Source organism: Lepidochelys olivacea, assembly GCF_965140295.1.
Source record: "Lepidochelys olivacea isolate rLepOli2 genome assembly, chromosome: 1".
NCBI lineage: Eukaryota > Metazoa > Chordata > Testudines > Cheloniidae > Lepidochelys > Lepidochelys olivacea.
Window position 1 is genome coordinate 119,815,304 of NC_140411.1, and position 18,787 is coordinate 119,834,090.

Sequence of the window (18,787 nt, forward strand, 5' to 3'; positions counted from 1 at the left end):
AAAAAGCAACTGTCTGGAATCCTTACTCTCAGCATGTCTATACAATCTCAATTAATCTTGCATGTATAGATCCCTATGGATGCTGTTCAGATTCCAATATTAATATTTTTGATAAAGATTAAATAGATTTCTTTATCACATTGTAATAATCTTTTAGCCTCACATTAGAGCATAGTAAGGCAGCTGCTGCTTACTGAGCATCTTTCATGCAATACACTACTAGGAGCCTGATACTGTGAAATGCTGTTTGCTGAGAGTGCTCAACTCCCACTGAAGTGCAGAGAAGGCTGATGGCTCTCAGCACATCATTGGACACATTCAGCACCATGCAGAACTGAGCCCTGTCCTCTTAAAAATTAGTCTGCCACAACATAGTATTAGAGTATAGAATTTTCTTATTGTTTCCGGTAGTCCTTTAGGTCAAGATCATACCTGATCATAGCAATTGCACTGCGGCATGAGGAGGAATTAAGAACCCCCTTACCTCCCTCCTAGAGTTTGACCAATCAAGAGTAAGCAGTGCCCCAGAGTAAGTGGGTGTGTAATGGCCCGCAAAGTGCATCTGCCAGCAGAACTGAGCTAGCACAGAGAGGTTAGAAATGTATTGCTCATACAGGCCAGTTAGACCATTGCAGAATGGAGGAAGCATGAAGGGATTGTGGCTTCCTGAGCCATAATTCCTTCCCCGAGATGCTCCGTGCATGGCACAGCTACATGCTACCCCTTGTTATGGGTTATGTCGCAGCCTAGCCCTAAAAATAAGCAAAGTACCTGTATTTCAAAAGAGAGAGAGAATTTTATCTATACACATTTCCAGCTGATGATATATGCTCCTACAAGGAAAGAAGCAGCTACAACCACACACTCTAGGAAGCTTGTTATTGAATCTTTAGCTAACAAACAGATTTCTTTCAAATGGTCTCAACAGGCAATTAAAAGGCTACAGTTAAAAGACTGTAAGAAGGGCTAACCTGAGGACATGTAGTTTTGAGAATGAAAAATTCCTAAATGTTTCTTTATGTTTTTTCCTTAGACGTTTGCTGAAAGTAAATGCTTTTGTCACATCTCATAGCTCATCATTTTAGAAATATGTTTATTATAACCTTGCTCAAATAAATATCTTAATCATGACAGAGTTTCAGCATGTGATGCAATGAATACTGTTTCATTAGAAATCAGTAAAAAAACAAAAAATCTTAAAATCTGATCACAAGCTGCTATAATACATCTTATTCTTAGCACATAAGACACAATATGGTTCAATGGATAGGGCTTTAGATTGGGAAATAGGCCAGCCATGTTCCATACACGTTAAACAGCAGCAGTATTCTTCTTTAATTATATCAGTCTTATGTTCTTGGTTAAGATAGGGTGACCAGATGTCCTGATTTTATAGGGACAGTTCCGATATTCAGGGCTTTTTCTTATATAGGCACCTATTACCTCCCACCCCCTGTCCTGATTTTTCAGACTTTCTATCTGGTCACCCTAGGTTAAGATGATTTAGGTCTTTGCTGTGATGAGCACTGGGCTTTTCTCTTCCTCTTCTAACTCATCTATACTAACACTAAATAAAAAAACATAGAAACACTTCCTTTCAGAGCAGTTTTGTTTCAATCACAGGTGGCCCACTGGTTCAGCTTTTTAAATGATACCAGATATTTCATCTGGCTCTTAGCATGTATACTTTGTAAGTTCTATATATATAAAATATATTTATAATAAATATATATATAATAAATAAATAAATATAAAAGATTTTATTGTTTGTTATTATAGGTAACTGCAGACTACGTGGCTCTGGGAAGAAGGATAAAGGAGTTTGAGGTGCAAGTGGTGTTCTCGTCCATCCTCCCCGTGGAAGGAAAAGGCCTGGGTAGAGACCGTCGAATCGTGAAAGTCAATGAATGGCTAGGCAGGTGGTGTCAGAGAGAAGGCTTTGGATTCTTTGACCATGGGATGGTGTTCCAAGAAGGAGGAGTGCTAGGCAGAGACGGGCCCCATCTAATGAAGAGAGGGAAGAGCATCTTCGTAAGCAGGCTGGCCAACCTAGTGAGGAGGGCTTTAAACTAGGTTCACCGGGGGAAGGAGACCAAAGCACTGAGGTAAGTGGGGAAGTGGGATACCGGGAGGAAGCATGAGCAGGAGCGCGCGAGATGGGAGGGCTCCTGCCTCATACTGAGAAAGAGGGACGATCAGCGAGTTTTCTCAAGTGCCTATACACAAATGCAAGAAGCCTGGGAAACAAGCAGGGAGAACGGGAAGTCCTGGCACAGTCAAGGAATTATGATGTGATTGGAATAACAGAGACTTGGTGGGATAACTCACATGACTGGAGTACTGTCATGGATGGATATAAACTATTCAGGAAGGACAGGCAGGGCAGAAAAGGTGGGGGAGTTGCACTGTATGTAAGGAAGCAGTATGACTGCTCAGAGCTCAAGTATGAAACTGCAGAAAAACCTGAGTGTCTCTGGATTAAGTTTAGAAGCGTGAGCAACAAGGGTGATGTCGTGATGGGAGTCTGCTATAGACCACCGGACCAGGGGGATGAGGTGGACGAGGCTTTCTTCCGGCAACTCACAGAAGTTACTAGATCGCAGGCCTTGGTTCTCATGGGAGACTTCAATCACCCTGATATCTGCTGGGAGAGCAATACAGCGGTGCACAGACAATCCAGGAAGTTTTTGGAAAGTGTAGGGGACAATTTCCTGGTGCAAGTGCTGGAGGAACCAACTAGGAGCAGAGCTCTTCTTGACCTGCTGCTCACAAACCGGGAAGAATTAGTAGGGGAAGCAAAAGTGGATGGGAACCTGGGAGGCAGTGACCATGAGATGGTCGAGTTCAGGATCCTAACACAGGGAAGAAAGGAGAGCAGCAGAATACAGACCCTGGACTTCAGAAAAGCAGACTTTGACTCCCTCAGGGAACTGATGGGCAGGATCCGCTGGGAGAATAACATGAGGAGAAAAGGAGTCCAGGAGAGCTGGCTGTATTTTAAAGAACCCTTATTGAGGTTACAGGGACAAACCATCCCGATGTGTAGAAAGAAAAGTAAATATGGCAGGCGACCAGCTTGGCTTCACAGTGAAATCCTTGCTGATCTTAAACACAAAAAAGAAGCTTACAAGAAGAGGAAGATTGGACAAATGACCAGGGAAGAGTATAAAAATATTGCTCGGGGATGCAGGAGTGAAATCAGGAAGGCCAAATCACACCTGGAGTTGCAGCTAGCAAGAGATGTTAAGAGTAACAAGAAGGGTTTTTTCAGGTATGTTAGCAACAAGAAGAAAGTCAAGGAAAGTGTGGGCCCCTTACTGAATGAGGGAGGCAACCTAGTGACAGAGGATGTGGAAAAAGCTAATGTATTCAATGCTTTTTTTGCATCTTTCTTCATGAACAAGGTCAGCTCCCAGACTACTGCACTGGGCAGCACAGCATAGGGAAGAGGTGACCAGCCCTCTGTGGAGAAAGAAGTGGTTCGGGACTATTTAGAAAAGCTGGACGAGCACAAGTCCATGGGGCCAGATGCGCTGCATCCGAGAGTGCTAAAGGAGTTGGCAGTTGTGATTGCAGAGCCATTGGCCATTATCTTTCAAAACTCATGGCGATTGGGGGAAGTCCCGGATGACTGGAAAAAGGCTAATGTAGTGCCCATCTTTAAAAAAGGGAAGGAGGAGGATCCTGGGAACTACAGGCCAGTCAGCCTCACCTCAGTCCCTGGAAAAATCATGGAGCAGGTCCTCAGGGAATCAATTCTGAAGCACTTAGAGGAGAGGAAAGTGATCAGGAACAGTCAGCATGGATTCACCAAGGGCAAGTCATGCCTGACTAATCTAACTGCCTTCTATGACGAGATAACTGGCTCTGTGGATGAGGGGAAAGCAGTGGACATGTTGTTCCTTGACTTTAGCAAAGCTTTTGACACGGTTTCCCATAGTATTCTTGCCAGCAAGTTAAAGAAGTATGGGCTGGATGAATGAACTATAAGGTGGATAGAAAGTTGGCTAGATTGTTGGGCTCAATGGGTAGTGATCAATGGCTCCACGTCTAGTTGGCAGCCGATATCAAGTGGAGTGCCCCAAGGGTCGGTCCTGGGGCCGGTTTTGTTCAATATCTTCATAAATGATCTGGAGGATGGTGTGGATTGCACCCTCAGCAAGTTTGCAGATGACACTAAACTGGGAGGAGGGGTCGATACGCTGGAGGGTAGGGATAGGATACAGAGGGCCCTGGACAAATTAGAGGATTGGGCCAAAAGAAATCTGATGAGGTCCAACAAGGACAAGTGCAGAGTCCTGCACTTAGGATGGAAGAATCCCATGCACCACTACAGACTAGGGACTGAATGACTAAGCAGCAGTTCTGCAGAAAAGGACCTAGGGGTTACAGTGGACAAGAAGCTGGATATGAGTCAACAGTGTGCCCTTGTCGCCAAGAAGGCCAATGGCATCTTGGGCTGTATAAGTAGGGGCATTGCCAGCAGATCGAGGGATGTGATCATTCCCCTCTATTCGACATTGGTGAGGCCTCATCTGGAGTACTGTGTCCAGTTTTGGGCCCCACACTACAAGAAGGATGTGGAAAAATTGGAAAACGTCCAGCGGAGGGCAACAAAAATGATTTGGGGACTGGAACACATGACTTATGAGGAGAGGCTGAGGGAACTGGGATTGTTTAGTCTGTGGAAGAGAAGAATGTGGGGGGATTTGATAGCTGCTTTCAACTACCTGAAAGGGGGTTCCAAAGAGGATGGATCTAGACTGTTCTCAGGGGTAGCAGATGACAGAATGAGGAGTAATGGTCTCAAGTTGCAGTGGGGGAGGTTTAGGTTGGATATTAGGAAAAACTTTTTCACTAGGAAGGTGGTGAAACACTGGAATGCGTTACATAGGGAGGTGGTGGAATCTCTTTCCTTAGAAATTTTTAAGGTCAGGCTTGACAAAGCCCTGGCTGGGATGATTTAGTTGGGGATTGGTCCTGCTTTGAGCAGGGGGTTGGACTAGATGACCTCCTGAGGTCCCTTCCAACCCTGATATTCTATGATTCTATTCTATGATTTATGCAGTGCCCTGAGCACCTAAACCTGGCGATGGGAAAGAAAGGGAATAAAAAATGGGTACATGTATATTTTGTAAGTTCAAGTATTACTACTCTATTAGGGAGGAGATGAGAACTATATGTTATTGTTTGTTCTTATATAGGAACTTTAATACTGGATCAGACTGGCAGTAAATCTTTAGTAAAAAACGAGATGCTTCAGAGGAGGGTGCAATCAACCCCCTAGCAAACAATTATGGAATAATCTGCTCATATAGGAAATTTCTTCTTAACTCCAGGCCATCAGTGGTTGTCATACCCTAAACTAGGAGTTCTCAAACTGGGGGTCAGAACCCCTCAGGAGGTCACAAGGTTATTACATGGGGGGCTCATGAGCTGCCAGCTTCCACCCCAAACCCTGCTTTGCCTCCAGCATTTATAATGGTGTTAAATAAATAAAAAAGTGTTTTTAATTTATAAGGGGGGGGGTGTCGCCCTCAGAGGCTTGCTCTGAGCAAGGGGTCACCAGTACACAAGTTTGAGAACCACTGTCCTAAACCATAAAAAGAAAAGGAGTACTTGTGACACTTTAGAGACTAAACCATGAGGGTTTGTGTTCCATATACAGTTTTATCCTATCATACATAACTGTGAATGGTCTCATTATCCATATAAGTGCTGACTCATCCTAGGCACTTGGCTTCAATAGTATCTCATGGCAGTGAGTTCCAAACACATATTACAGATTGTATAAGTAGCATACCACCCCCCTACCTCCACAGAAGCTCTACCCATTCATCAGTGCACAAGGGCTGCACTGTCTTCTGGACAGCATTCCTATGGCTATAAACTCCAGCCATAGCTCCACTGAACCTTTGTGGGAACTTGCAGAGGATTATTTCAGAACTAGTAAAGTAGTGGCCAGAAACATCAGCAAGAGACAGTAAAATAATGTCCAGATTACAATTCAGTCTAAGGCCCTTTGTTTAGGGCTGGCTTTCTTACCACACAATGAGTCTAAGAGAGACAAGCAACTCACATAACTTGGTCCTAGCTAAGAGACCTTTACAGCTTCCAGCAGGTTAGGAAGGAAAAAGACACATTCTCCCACCTGGGAAGATTTCCCAGTATATCACCACAGCCTCTTTCACCATTAAAAAACATTTTCTTCCCCGCCCCAAAAAAAAACAAACCAAAAAAACCAAAGCTAACTACCTTCAATATCTAACCTCAGCCCAGATACTGAGCTCCAGCCAGCCTTATATAGTTCCAAAAAGGCAGTCAGTCACCTGATTCCTTGATCACATGACCTATGGAGTCAGTCCTTCCTGGGGAACTACATTTCCCAGAATGACTGCTCTCAAGTGGCCCCAAGGGCAATAATAGGTGCCCTAGGCCATGTGGTTTGTGGTTACAGAGCTCTAGCTGAGACCCCTTTTCCTCAGGAAACTCTCTGGCCTGGATCTACAAAAGGAGTTAGGTGTTGAAACACTGACCTTACCAACACCTTACTTTTAGGTGTCTTGAAAATCAATACACTAAGCTTGAGTTAGGTGCCTCGGCTCCCTATACAATGAAGGGGAGGGACAGGAGAATGAGAATGTGATCCGCAAAAGCCAGCATTCTAGGCATGGAGCTGCCCAAGCTAAGCAAAGGAAGATGCTCTTGAAAGAGGTGCCTGTCCCTGCTTGTGATCCACAGCTGGGAACACGTCTCCTGGCAGTTTAGGGGGTGAAAAGGGTTATTGTAAGAAACAGCTTGCCTGCTGGTACAAGCCTTCCTTGTTATTGTTTAGCACAGACGTTGGAGCACTCAGCTACAATGTGAGAGACCATGGTTCAATTCCCCCTTCTACATAAGGAGAAGGGAGTAGGTCAGGGATCTCTCACCACTCAGGTGTATGCCTAACCATTAGACTACAGAGTCATTCTCTCTCTTCCTGTGGCCCAATAAGTATTTAATTAAAGTGGAATGGCTTCACCAACAGAGAGTGAGAGAAATCTACCTCAGACTGTCTGATGGCCCAGGGAACTCACCTGTCTGTGCTCAACTCATCTGGCCAGGTGTGTGGGAGGGGATAGAATAGAAAAGGGGTCTCCTACAGCCTGGCTGAGTGCTTTAACTGCTGGAGAGAGTAGTGTGCATGCTCAGAGGCACAAACACAGGTGCCTAGGGGACTTTTACAGCAAAAAATTAGATGTTGGATGAGTTTAGGTGCCTGCAGGGTTAGGGAGCAGCTAAGTAGGAGCACATTGGATCACAGTCATGCCTAAATCTGGGCTTTAGGAACCTGAATGTGTGGCTCTGGCTGACCATCTCAAACTCCCATGCTGTTTCTCTTCAAGTTCTTTTTCCTTCTCCCACTGGGGAGAAAAAGGTTATTGGGTTCTGGTTCATTCTGGCCTCTAGAAATTTTTCCCAGCCTCTGTTGGCTACCTTCTGAAGGAGAAGGAGTGAGCTCTTGTTGCCATGGCAGTTGAAGTCAAAATCAATTCTCTAGTGAGAACACAACACTACAGTAACGGAACTGAAAACAACTGTTGAACATTCTCCCTTCTCCAACTCAGTGGGCAGGTGGACCAAAAGGGGAGTGAAGTGCAGCTGGGAAAAGCAGTAAAAGAACATTGCCTGTGGTCCGTTTTGACTAATAAGTATTGATGGGGTTGGTTCTTGAGATCCTTGACCCCGCTAACTGCTGCTCTAGAAACTAGCTGCCTGTCATGGATCCCACAATGTCTTCTCGAGCCACCCGGAGCTCAAAGCCAGTCTTGAGCATTTCAAACTGTGCTAGATGTGGGAACAATATAAATAAAGATGTGATGGGTAACACTGGAATAAAATCCAGTCCCGCAGTCGCGCTGAAAGAACCATCAGCAAGCTAGGAAAAAGATGAAGGGTAAATGTACCTTTCTACGTGCACACGCCCACACACAAAGGGGTTGCCTCATGACCTCTGCTTGAGTACAATAAAGTGATGTTGATTTACTTTTCAGCATTGCATTCATTCTGTTTAGTCTTGAGGAGCAAAAACTAGCAATACAGGGGCAAGTCATACTTGAGAAATCAAGGCCATCATCATCTGTAGCTCTATCAGAAATTCTGCCAAGTGCTTTTTTTTTATCTTGATTCAACTCTGGATCCTAATTCTCTCTGTAATTAGTAAGTACAGAGCAGATTGAAAAAAGTGTAGAGCAGGTAAATTAATGTGAAAGAGCCCTGCATCATTCACATCAAGAAATTCAGAACTTACCACTTGTTTTATTTTTTTTAAAAAGGACAAGCTGATAGAATTTAAAATAAATTGCTTCTTGACACTCATGGCCTGAAAGATCTAAAGAAATAATCTGAACCTACATAGCAAACAGCCTTGAAACCTTGATAGTTTTTTTGCAAGAACAAGTCTCAAACATTTAATCCATATTGTACATTATGATTTCAGCTGAGAAATTTCACCTTTAATATTTTGGATTAAAATGGAAGGTGGGCAACTGCAAATCACTCACTTTTATCCATGGTGTGATTTAATCTTTCTGAAAGGAGAATCACAAATATAGAGGGGTTTGTTTTTTGTGATTCAAGAATGTATTTTGCAAGCTGCACAGAAGTGAGCAGACATAATGGTAACAAAGATGCAAATGCTGCATGAAATAAAAAACACAGAGATGATCATAGATTCTGGCAGGCGATTTCAGGAGCTCTCTTTGAAGTCTGACAACAGGAATTGATGCCCAGCTTGATGGCAGGCTTTAATCCCTGACAAATTAAATGGCACAGATAGAAGATACTGCAATCATTACTTGTGGTGGGATTAGTTACTTTCAAATGGACGGGAATCCCTACCTCTCATAATGTTATTTAATACAGCTGTGTCCAGTCACACACTAGATGGTCCATATAGATATAGACATTTAGGGGTTCCTAAATGTTTGTGGTCTTGGGTCCCATTCTTCCTTCCTGACCTTATGAAGGGGTAATCACTAGCAGCCAGCATGGATTTACCAAGAAGAAATCATGCCAAACCAGCTTGATTTCCTTCTTTGACAGGATAACTGGTTTGGTGGATAGGGGGATGGGAATTCAGTGGACATAGTGTACCTGGACTTCAGCAAGTCTTTTGACACAGTCCCACATGACATTCTGATAAGTAAGCTGGAGAAATGCAGGCTTGGTGGAACTACAATTAGGTGGATACATAATTGGTTAAACAACAGCGAACAAAGAGTAACTATTAATAGAATGATGTCAGATTGGAGGGAGGTCTCAAGTGGGATTTCATAGTGATCGGTTCTGAGTCTGGTGTTGTTCAACATCTTTATTACTGACCTGGAGGTAGGAATAGAGAGCATACTGATCAGATTTGCAGATGACACAAAGCTGGGTGGGGGGTACTAACTCTTTGGAGAATAGAGCTAAAATTCAGGGGGATCCTGATAAATTGAAGAACTGGGAGAGAAAACAAAATGAAATTCAACAAAGACAAATGTAAGGTGCTGCACTTAGGGAAGAAAAACCAAATGTATAAATACTGAAGGAGGGATAACTAGCTTGGCAGTGGCACTGCTGACAAGGATCTGGGAATTGTGGTTGATCACCACCTCAACATGAGTCAGCAATGCAATGCTGTTGCAACCTAAAATTGCATTTGCTTTGTTTTGCATTAACAGAAGCATAGCATACAAGTAATGGGAGGTGATATTACTGCTCTGCTCAGTGCTGGTTAGACCTCTGCTGGAGTACTGTGTGTAATGTATAGAAAGGATGTGAAGAAACTGGAAAGGATCCAGAGGTGAGTGACAAAGATGGTCAAAGGGATGGAATGCAAGCCATACAAGCAAAGGCGGAAGGAACTGGATTTAGTCTGGAAAAGATGAGATTGAGGGGGGACATGATAACTGTCTTCAAATATTTGAAAGGCTGCCATAAAAGGGATGGAGAAAAGTTATTCTCTCTTGCCACAGAGGGCAGGACAAGAGGCAATGGGTTCAAACTATAGCATAGCAGATTTAGATTCAATCGCAGGAAAAACTTCCTAACTGTAAGAAGAGTAGGACAATGGAAGAAACTGCCCAGGGAGGTTATGGAAGCTCCTTCACTGGAGGTTTTCAAAAGGAGGCTGGTTGGCCATCTCTCTTGGATGGTTTAGAAACAACAAATCCTGCATCTTGGAAGGGGGTTAGACTAGATGACTCTTTGTGGTCCCTTCTAACCCTATATTCTATTATTCTTATTGTTACTTCTGATATACAAATACAAGTGTCAGGTATGTTAGTAATGCTGGGCCATGTACTAACCAATATACTTATCATAAGGACATATCCCGGGGTACATGGGAGTATCAAAAGCATTTTTAAATGCTAAGTGTCAAATATGCAGGGGGACTTCAAATCTTCTTTGTGCCAGAGAAGAGAGCTACATGGTGGGTCTCTGCAGCTGACTGTGGATGGGAAGACGGTTAGCTGGCCAGTGGCAGATCCACTGGACCAAGACCCCACATGAGGTGAGCACTGGGTTATGTTTCCTGCTTCCCCCTTATATTTTAAGTGATGGTTGTGGCCCTGACCAGTTGGTGCTGAGGATACTTCCCTCATCCCCATAATGTTTTCAGGCAGAGAAAATCCCTTTCATGTCACTGCTCTGTGCCTCAGTTTCCCAGCTGTAAAATGAGGTTAATGTTGCTGACCTCATTTGTAAATCTTTCTGAGATCTAATGAAAAGTGTTGGATAAGAGCTAGGTATTATTATTATTACTTGAGCTTTGCTCCATTCCCAGGATTTGTCCTACAGTAACTTGCTCAAATCTTATCCAAATGGCAGGCTAAAGATGGCAAATACATATTTAATGCATAGTTGTATTTCTCCTGGCTTCTGAGTGGTTGAACTAGAACCATGTTACCAATTATAAATCCAAGTTATCGTCTGTCTTAGATATCCCATGTTTTTAAAAACAGGAGTGCCCCAGAACAGCATAGAAATCTCATTTTGGAAATCTCTCTAAATAAGATTTACAACACTCACATTTAAAAGTCATGCTGTCTAATAAAAACTTGTGACTGTTTTCTTGTGCTGGGTAAAATATTGCCTGAGGATAAACAAAAATAATATAGAGTTCGTAAAATATTGCCATTGGTCTGTGACTTTCTGGCATTTCATCTCATCTCAGGTCTCTGATATATCTCACAGGTAATATTTACTGCTTAATACAGTCAATATTTATAATTTATGATATACCAGTTAACATTTATATTGATGTTGTCAGATATTTGGCTGCATGTGTGTGTTCTCGCTGTGTGTCGTCCCAGCTCTGTGCAGACAGCTGGCACAGCAGGCCTCAAGCAAACCACCCAATGACCACAAGTTCCATTAAGGTACGAAGGCACCCGGCCAGGTTTATTGCTGATGAAGCAGGGTATTGGTGCCTTATAGCTGATACAAGTACACTCAATGCATGTATGCCCGTGACAATGGATGCAGCTCAATTAGTGGTGGGACTGGTTATGTGGTGTACAAGTTACGTATTGCTCCTTTGACATAGTTAGTTACTGCCCCCTGACGTGGGTTGTTACCACCCGTTATCTTGTACATGTTGGTTTGATCAAACATCTTTATTCATCACATTGTCATCCTGACCTCATCTTTAGGAGCGGTCAGTGTGTTCTCGTTACCTTTGCGGAATGTGTTGGTATGAGGTGTTCTGGTACCACCCTTCTGGAATGTGATTGCGTAAGTGTTCTGTGCCTAGCACTTCTTAGGAATGTGTGTTTTTGGAATATTAGCCCTGTTCTTGCCAGATTCTGTGAGCAGGGCCTGCCTTTAGCTCACAGCCTGACTTTGCTTTATTTCAGCAAAGCTTTGCCCGCTACTTTAGCCTAGGCCTCAGGCCTCATACCAGGCCTCTGATACAAGGGCTTATGCTTCAGGCCCTCTTCCTACTATAGTTGTTATGCTGGAAAACTTATTGGATTGCTCATTGATTGATCAATGATGTTTATTTACTAAATGTTCTGAATTGCTTCTGTGATGTGGATTTGTCAAGTAATGAGTGGATTTGCTCCCCGAAAACTCGTTTTTCTTTGGATACATGAGAAAATATGTTTACATTGGGCCAAATCTTCTATACCTTGGGGATAAACCACACCCTCATGTGATGGGGTATACAAACCCTACACTGGGGCCACACTGTGTAAATGAGCCCACAAGGCTCAGTAAGCCTGCCCACCACACCTGTGAGAGATGTCAGACTTGGAGGGAGGAGTTTAAAACGAGAAAGCGCACACACAGTTAGTGGTAGGCCAGAGAAGAGAATAGGCCTCCAGTCTCCAGGTCCTGGAGAGAGGGTTTGCTGAAAGCAAGTGCTCCTTGTATGACTGTTGCCTGATGGTCCCTCCCTGAAGGGAGGGCAGGACTACTCAATGCTGACCTACCTTTGGTGGGACTTTTGCCTCCTATTAGCCTGTGAGATTGGTTGTAGCCACAACTTAACAGAAGCTTCTCTGAAGGAAGAGGGCCTTAAAAACAAAGAAATTGTGCCACAGGTGGGCTGTTTGCTGATCATCTGAAAGAAGTGGGATGTCTGGGCGCAGCTGGAGAGCTGAGCTGCTTACATCTAGACTGGTGGTAGAACATTTGGAGGTGGCTGAACAGCTGCCTGGGGGAGCCTAGGGTCCTGGCCCAGGTGGTGTCCTGGGGAATGAACCTTGCTGGTGAATGCGAGCATGATCTTCTCACCCTCGAAGAAGGGGGAGGCTTGCGTGCCCAGAACAGTCAAACACCCTAGTCCTAAGGAGATGGGGTGGTAAGACAGTGACAACGTGTATCTGGAATGTCTTCTGAAGTGGATGACCAAGAACCGCCCTCACCTCAGCAGCAGCAGCTCCTGGCAGCTTAGCAACAACAGCCAGCCCAGGACGTAGGGGCACAACAGCAGAGAAAGCAGTAGTGGCTGGTTCAACAGGTGATGGACCTTATGCAACCTTAGATGCTTTCCAGGGTTTCCCCTCCAGGAGCTGTCGGCCCAGCGACTGTGGCCATGCAAGTGAGGCTTGTGAAAATGAGCCCCAAGGATGCCCTGGAGGCTTTCCTCATGATCTTTGGGAAAGTGGCGACAGAAGTCCAGTGGCAATGGGAACAGTGATCCATCTTTTTAGCGCCATACCTGGCTGGGCCAGCACAAGCTGCATACTGAGGGCAGGGCACAGAGGCAGCACAAAACTATGGCCAAGCTGTCACACAATGTTAAACTGTGGTGTCTACCCTCTAGGTGGTGCTATGTGTAACATACCTTATTTGAGCACACAACTGCCATTCCGGGCATTGCCTTAAAGCAGTGGTTTTCAAACTTTTTTCTGGGGACCCAGTTGAAGAAAATTGTTGATGATTGTGACCCAGCGGAGCTGGGAATGAGGGATTTGGGATGTGGGAGGGGCTCAGGGCTGGAGCAGAGGGTTGGGGTGAGGACTGTGGGGTGGGGCCGGAAAGAGGGGTTCAGGGTGTGGGCTGGGGCTCTGGGCTGGGGCAGGGGGTTGGCGTGCGGGAGAGGGTCAGGGCTCTGGGCTGGGGGTGCAGGATCTGGGGTGGGGCCGGGGATGAGGGGCTTGGGGTGCAGGAAGGGGTTCTGGGTTTGGGAGGGGCTCAGGGCTGGGGCAGGGATTGGGCACAGGGTTGGAGCATGAACTTGCCTTTGGTGGCTCCTGGTTATCAGCGCAGCCGGGGTGCAGAGGCAGGCTTCCCGCCTGTCCTGGCACTGCGTACTGCACTGTGCCTGAAGCAGTCAGCAGCAGGTCCGGCTCCTAGGTGGAGGCTCACAAGCAGCTCTGCGCGGGTCTTGCCTACCGGCACCACCCCCCCAACTCCCATTGTCCGGGAACTGGCCAATGGCAGTGTGGAGCTGGTGCTCGGGGCGGGGGAAGCGCACGTAGCCCCGTGGTCCCCCCCACCGAGAAGCTGCATCCACTGCTGGCCGCTTCCGGGGTGTAGCACGGTGTCAGAGCAGGTAGGCACTAGCCTGCTTTAGCTGGGCAGCACCTCCAATGGGACTTTTAACGTCCCAGTCGGTAGTTCTGACCAGAGCAACCTAGTGTGTGACATGCCGCGACCCAGTACTGGGTCACAACCCAAACTTTGAAAAATGCTGCCTTAAAGGATCTTATAGTGATCACTCTGGGAAGGAAGTTCTGTAGACAGTCCATGTGTGGTACAGAAGCCTGACCTGCTAGCAGCCGTCCTGCAACTGACCGTAAACAAGGAGTACACGACACGGGTAAAAGCAGCTATGTTGGTCTACCTTGATATCATGGTTAACCCTACTTGATCACCAGACATCAGGTAGGGCCTCTGCCTCTTAACTGCACCTTAACCACAAATTTTAGACAAATTTAGATTCAAAATTCCTCCCAAAGTTTGTGGGTGTTTCACTCTGGGGTTTGGTTCTGGCCCTTCTCTAATGGAGGTCAAAGAACCGCTCTCTAGGAATAAGAGCTAGAAGCAGCGTTTTTAACTGTTTTAAGAACAGGAGGACTTGTGGCACCTTAGAGACTAACAAATTTATTTGAGCATAAGGTTTTGCGAGCTACAGCTCACTTCATCCCCAGCCCCACCCCACAGCCTGCACCCCCAGCCGGAGCCTTCACCCCCGCACACCAACCCTCTGCCCCAGCCCTGAGCCCACACTCCAAACTCCTCGGCCCCATCCCTGCCACATGAATTTTGTTATGTGCACAAATATGGAGGTGATGTGTCACCCATCACCTCCATTTCGGTGCACATAACAAAATTCATTCTGCAAATGGGTGGGAAAAATTAGAGGGAACACTGCCCTGGAGTGGAGAGGAGTCTGAGGCAGAGAAATGCATGTAGGGTGGGTGGCTAGATATAGGATTTGCACTCCAAGAGCGTGTTCCAATGCAGGAGCAGTGCCTGGATTCTGTTCAGACCCAGAAGGATTAAAACATCCATGGATGCAGTGGCTGGATTCCCCCATGGCAATCTGGTGGACCACTGGCAGGGTGAGCCCAACCAGATCTGTGAGAGCCTGTCTTCTGTTTCAGGAGAGTTGATAGGCCTGATAAACTAGTGTGTGTGAGAGAGAGAACAGAGTGTTGCAGTCTCACTATGTTCTCAGGTATTATTTTCCCTGCAATTGCCATTCCTAGCTGCTCCCTGCAGTGCCTGGACCTGGGGCAGGGAACTGGTCTCCCCTTTGATGTCAGTAACGCCGCCACTGCACCCCTCTGGGCCCAGGCAGCATGGATGAGGAAGTTGACTGAATCAAATGCAGAGGTTGGTAGCGGGGAATAGATCAGGGAAAGTAGCATGTAGGGAGACTGGGACTGGAGGAGGGGAACTGGGCGCAGGGGCTAGGAAAGGGACTGGCTGAGTTAGCAGATTCGAGCTGGGAGCCAGGGAGGGGAAAGGGCTGGATGGCAGGGACGACAACTGGGAGTCAGTGCGGGGGAGACTGAGATTGGATGAAGAGTTGGGGAGAGAGAATGGAAATGACTGTGCAAGGAGACGGTTTCGGAACCAGTGGGGGAGTGGGAAGCAGGTATGTGGGGGATGGAGATGGACTTGATGAGGAACCAAGATGATGTGGAGGGAGAACTCTGATTGTTTAGGCAAAGAGACTGAGACAATGAGCCAGGGGTGTATTTGTGTCACACACACAAGGAGATTGAGACTAGGATAAGAAGCCTGAGGAGTAAAGACTGTGTCTGATTATGTGTGGAGAACGGGACTAGGATGAGAAGACCGGATGGGTGGAGGGACAGGTTTGAGGGGATGGGACAGAAGGGGTCAAGTTTAGGGGAAATGGACAGACGATTACGTTATTGGCAGTCATCCCTCACTGCTGTTTCTGGGGCTACTACCTTTGTATGTGCAGTTTACATGTGCAGTGGGCCTACAATATATTCAATCCTGGATAATTATTTATTAGATGCTCATGTGCCATGTTCCGTGCAAACGAAGCAGATGCAATCCTTGCCCCAAGGAGTTTACAATCTACTTCAGACATAGATAAGACTACATATGCAGAGCACAGATTGAAGATCAATTTATTTTTAATATATTTTTATATATACATGATACAACTTCAAGATTTTTTGTGTACAGGATATTTATACCTCTGTGTAATAGAAATACAGTAATTCAGGACCTCTTCACATGACTTACTAGCCCATGCAGAAATAGATCCCCATTTCATTTTTGATTCTGGGACAGTTAATTAAAAATTCAGGGCCAGATCCTCAATAGTGTAAATTCATGTAGCTGTATTGAAATCTATGAAGCTACACCAATTTACACCAGCTGAGAATTGGGTCCTCACAGCTTCCTTCCCAGATGCTGATAAGTTCATGGAGGATTGGTCCCTCAATGGCTATTAGCCAGGTGGGCAGGGGTGCAAAATCATGCTATGAAGTGTCCCTAGCCTCTGTTTGCCAGAAGCTGGGAATGGGCGACAGGGGATGGATCACTTGATGATCACCTGTTCTGTTCATTCCCTCTGAAGCACCTGGTATTGGCCACCGATCAGTGAGCCACTGGCAGGAGGCACCTGGGGGAGGGGCGGCGGAGAGGAGCAAGCAGCTGGTGGGGGAGCAAGCAGCTGGTGGGAGGGCGCGGGAGGAGGTGGAGAGAGGGTGGGGCGGAGCGGGGGGGGTGCAGCACCCACCAGGCAAAAGAAAAGTCAGCGCCTGTGATGTCTCCTCTGTCTACAGTTCTGTTGAGTATTGGGGGAGGGAGAGCTCAGTGGTTTGCGCATTGGCCTGCTAAACCCAGTGTTGTGAGTTCAATCCCTGAGGGGGCCATTTAGGGATCGGGGCAAAAATTGGGGATTGGTCCTGCTTTGAGCAGGAGGTTGGACTAGATGACCTCCTGGGGTCCCTTCCAACCCTGATATTCTATGATTCTAAAACAATAAGGGAGATAGGCAAGATTGTGTTATCTCTCAGCCTCAGCTTGGTGCTCTGTGCTGTGGTGTCACTTTTCAAACAAAGCTTAAAGACTTGATATATCTGGGCAATTTTCATTTCTTACTTTACTCCCTCTCTCCCCTCACCCTGTACCCAAGATGAAAACATCAATCTCTGTTTTGGACTCTCAAAATATGACACAATGTCAATGTAATTTGTTTTTAATCTGGGTGACTAACAGTTATCTGACACTTCAAGTGCTATGTCTTGACATTGTTCCATCAAACCCAAGTTAACTTACTAGTAAGATTCAGCGTCAGAGTTAGAAACTTAATAAGTCTCTTAACACTGTGGAATCGTAACTTTAACTCTGGGTGATAACATTTCCCCTGACCTGTCATTTGCTACCATTTTCATATATGTACAACTAGAGCCCCTTCTTTTGAAAATCATTCTTGTTATTTCTAATGCTGATCAAACTCCAGTGAGTCAAATCAGGTAAACTATTATTAGGAAGATGTTTCTTAATAACAAGTAGTTTAGCATCAAGCAATGAGACATGTCTGGCTCTGCATTTCTGGAGGTTTACTATTTGCCTTGGGTGAGTGCCAAGGCAGGAGGCTGAAGGCAGATGCCCTTCCATAACCAGCCCAGAAGTGCAGTAGCCCTCCAGACATGAACTGCCATGAGCATCTCATTGCTGTTATGAAATGAAACATTTGAACCAAAATGAGGACAGACTTGGGCCTGCGCTGGTGCTTGTTGACATGGATACAGGAATGCTGGAACAATTTGTATAGGGGGTGGTGAGAGCCATCAAACCACACTGCAAACCTTGTATATAATAAAAAGAACAGGAGGACTTGTGGCACCTTAGAGACTAACAAATTTACTTGAGCTTAAGCCTTCATGAGCTACAGCTCACTTCATCGGATGTATTCAGTGGAAACTACAGTGGGGAGATTTATATACACAGAGAACATGAAACAATGGGTGTTACCATACACACTGTAACAAGAGTGATCACTTAAGGTGAGCTATTAGCAGCAGGAGAGTGGGGAAGGGGTAGGACCTTTTGTAGTGATAATCAAGGTGGGCCATTTCCAGCAGTTGACAAGAACATCTGAGGAACAGTGGGGGGTGGGGAGGGGAGAAATAAACATGGGGAAATAGTTTTACTTTGTGTAATGACCCATCTACTCCCAGTCTCTATTCGAGCCTAAGTTAATTGTATCCAGTTGGCAAATTAATTCCAATTCAGCAGTCTGTATTTTGAAGTTTTTTTGTTGAAGAATTGAAACTTTTATGTCTGTAATCGAGTGACCAAAGAGACTGAAGTGTTCTCTGACCGGTTTTTGAATGTTATAATTCTTGACATTCCCCCCCCCCTCCCCACCCCCCTGCTCTCCTGCTGGTAATAGCTCATCTTTGCGAATACAGACTAACACAGCTGCTACTCTGAGACTTGTATACAGTGGAATCCACTTCAAGCCAGGGGTGTTGCTGCACCCCCTGCACCTCTAGTTTCCGAATCTGTGCCTGGATATCCTGCTACTGACAGTCAGTCAAACTCTTCCAATGGAGCTTGCATTCTGTAGCAATTCCCCAAGACCAGGGAGAGCATTTAAATGACTTGCTCTAAAGCCAAGTGCACAGTCAAGATTCAAGGAACCTGGAACAAAATGTAAAAGCAGGGAACACTGTAGTTTTTTTATCCGCTCTCCATCCTCTTTGTCCCCCAGCTGTTTTTCCATAGCGCTGCCGTACTTATTTAGCTTGTTCAGTTTTACACAGAGTTTTATGTTATTTACAACAGCTCACAAACCAATATACATATTTTA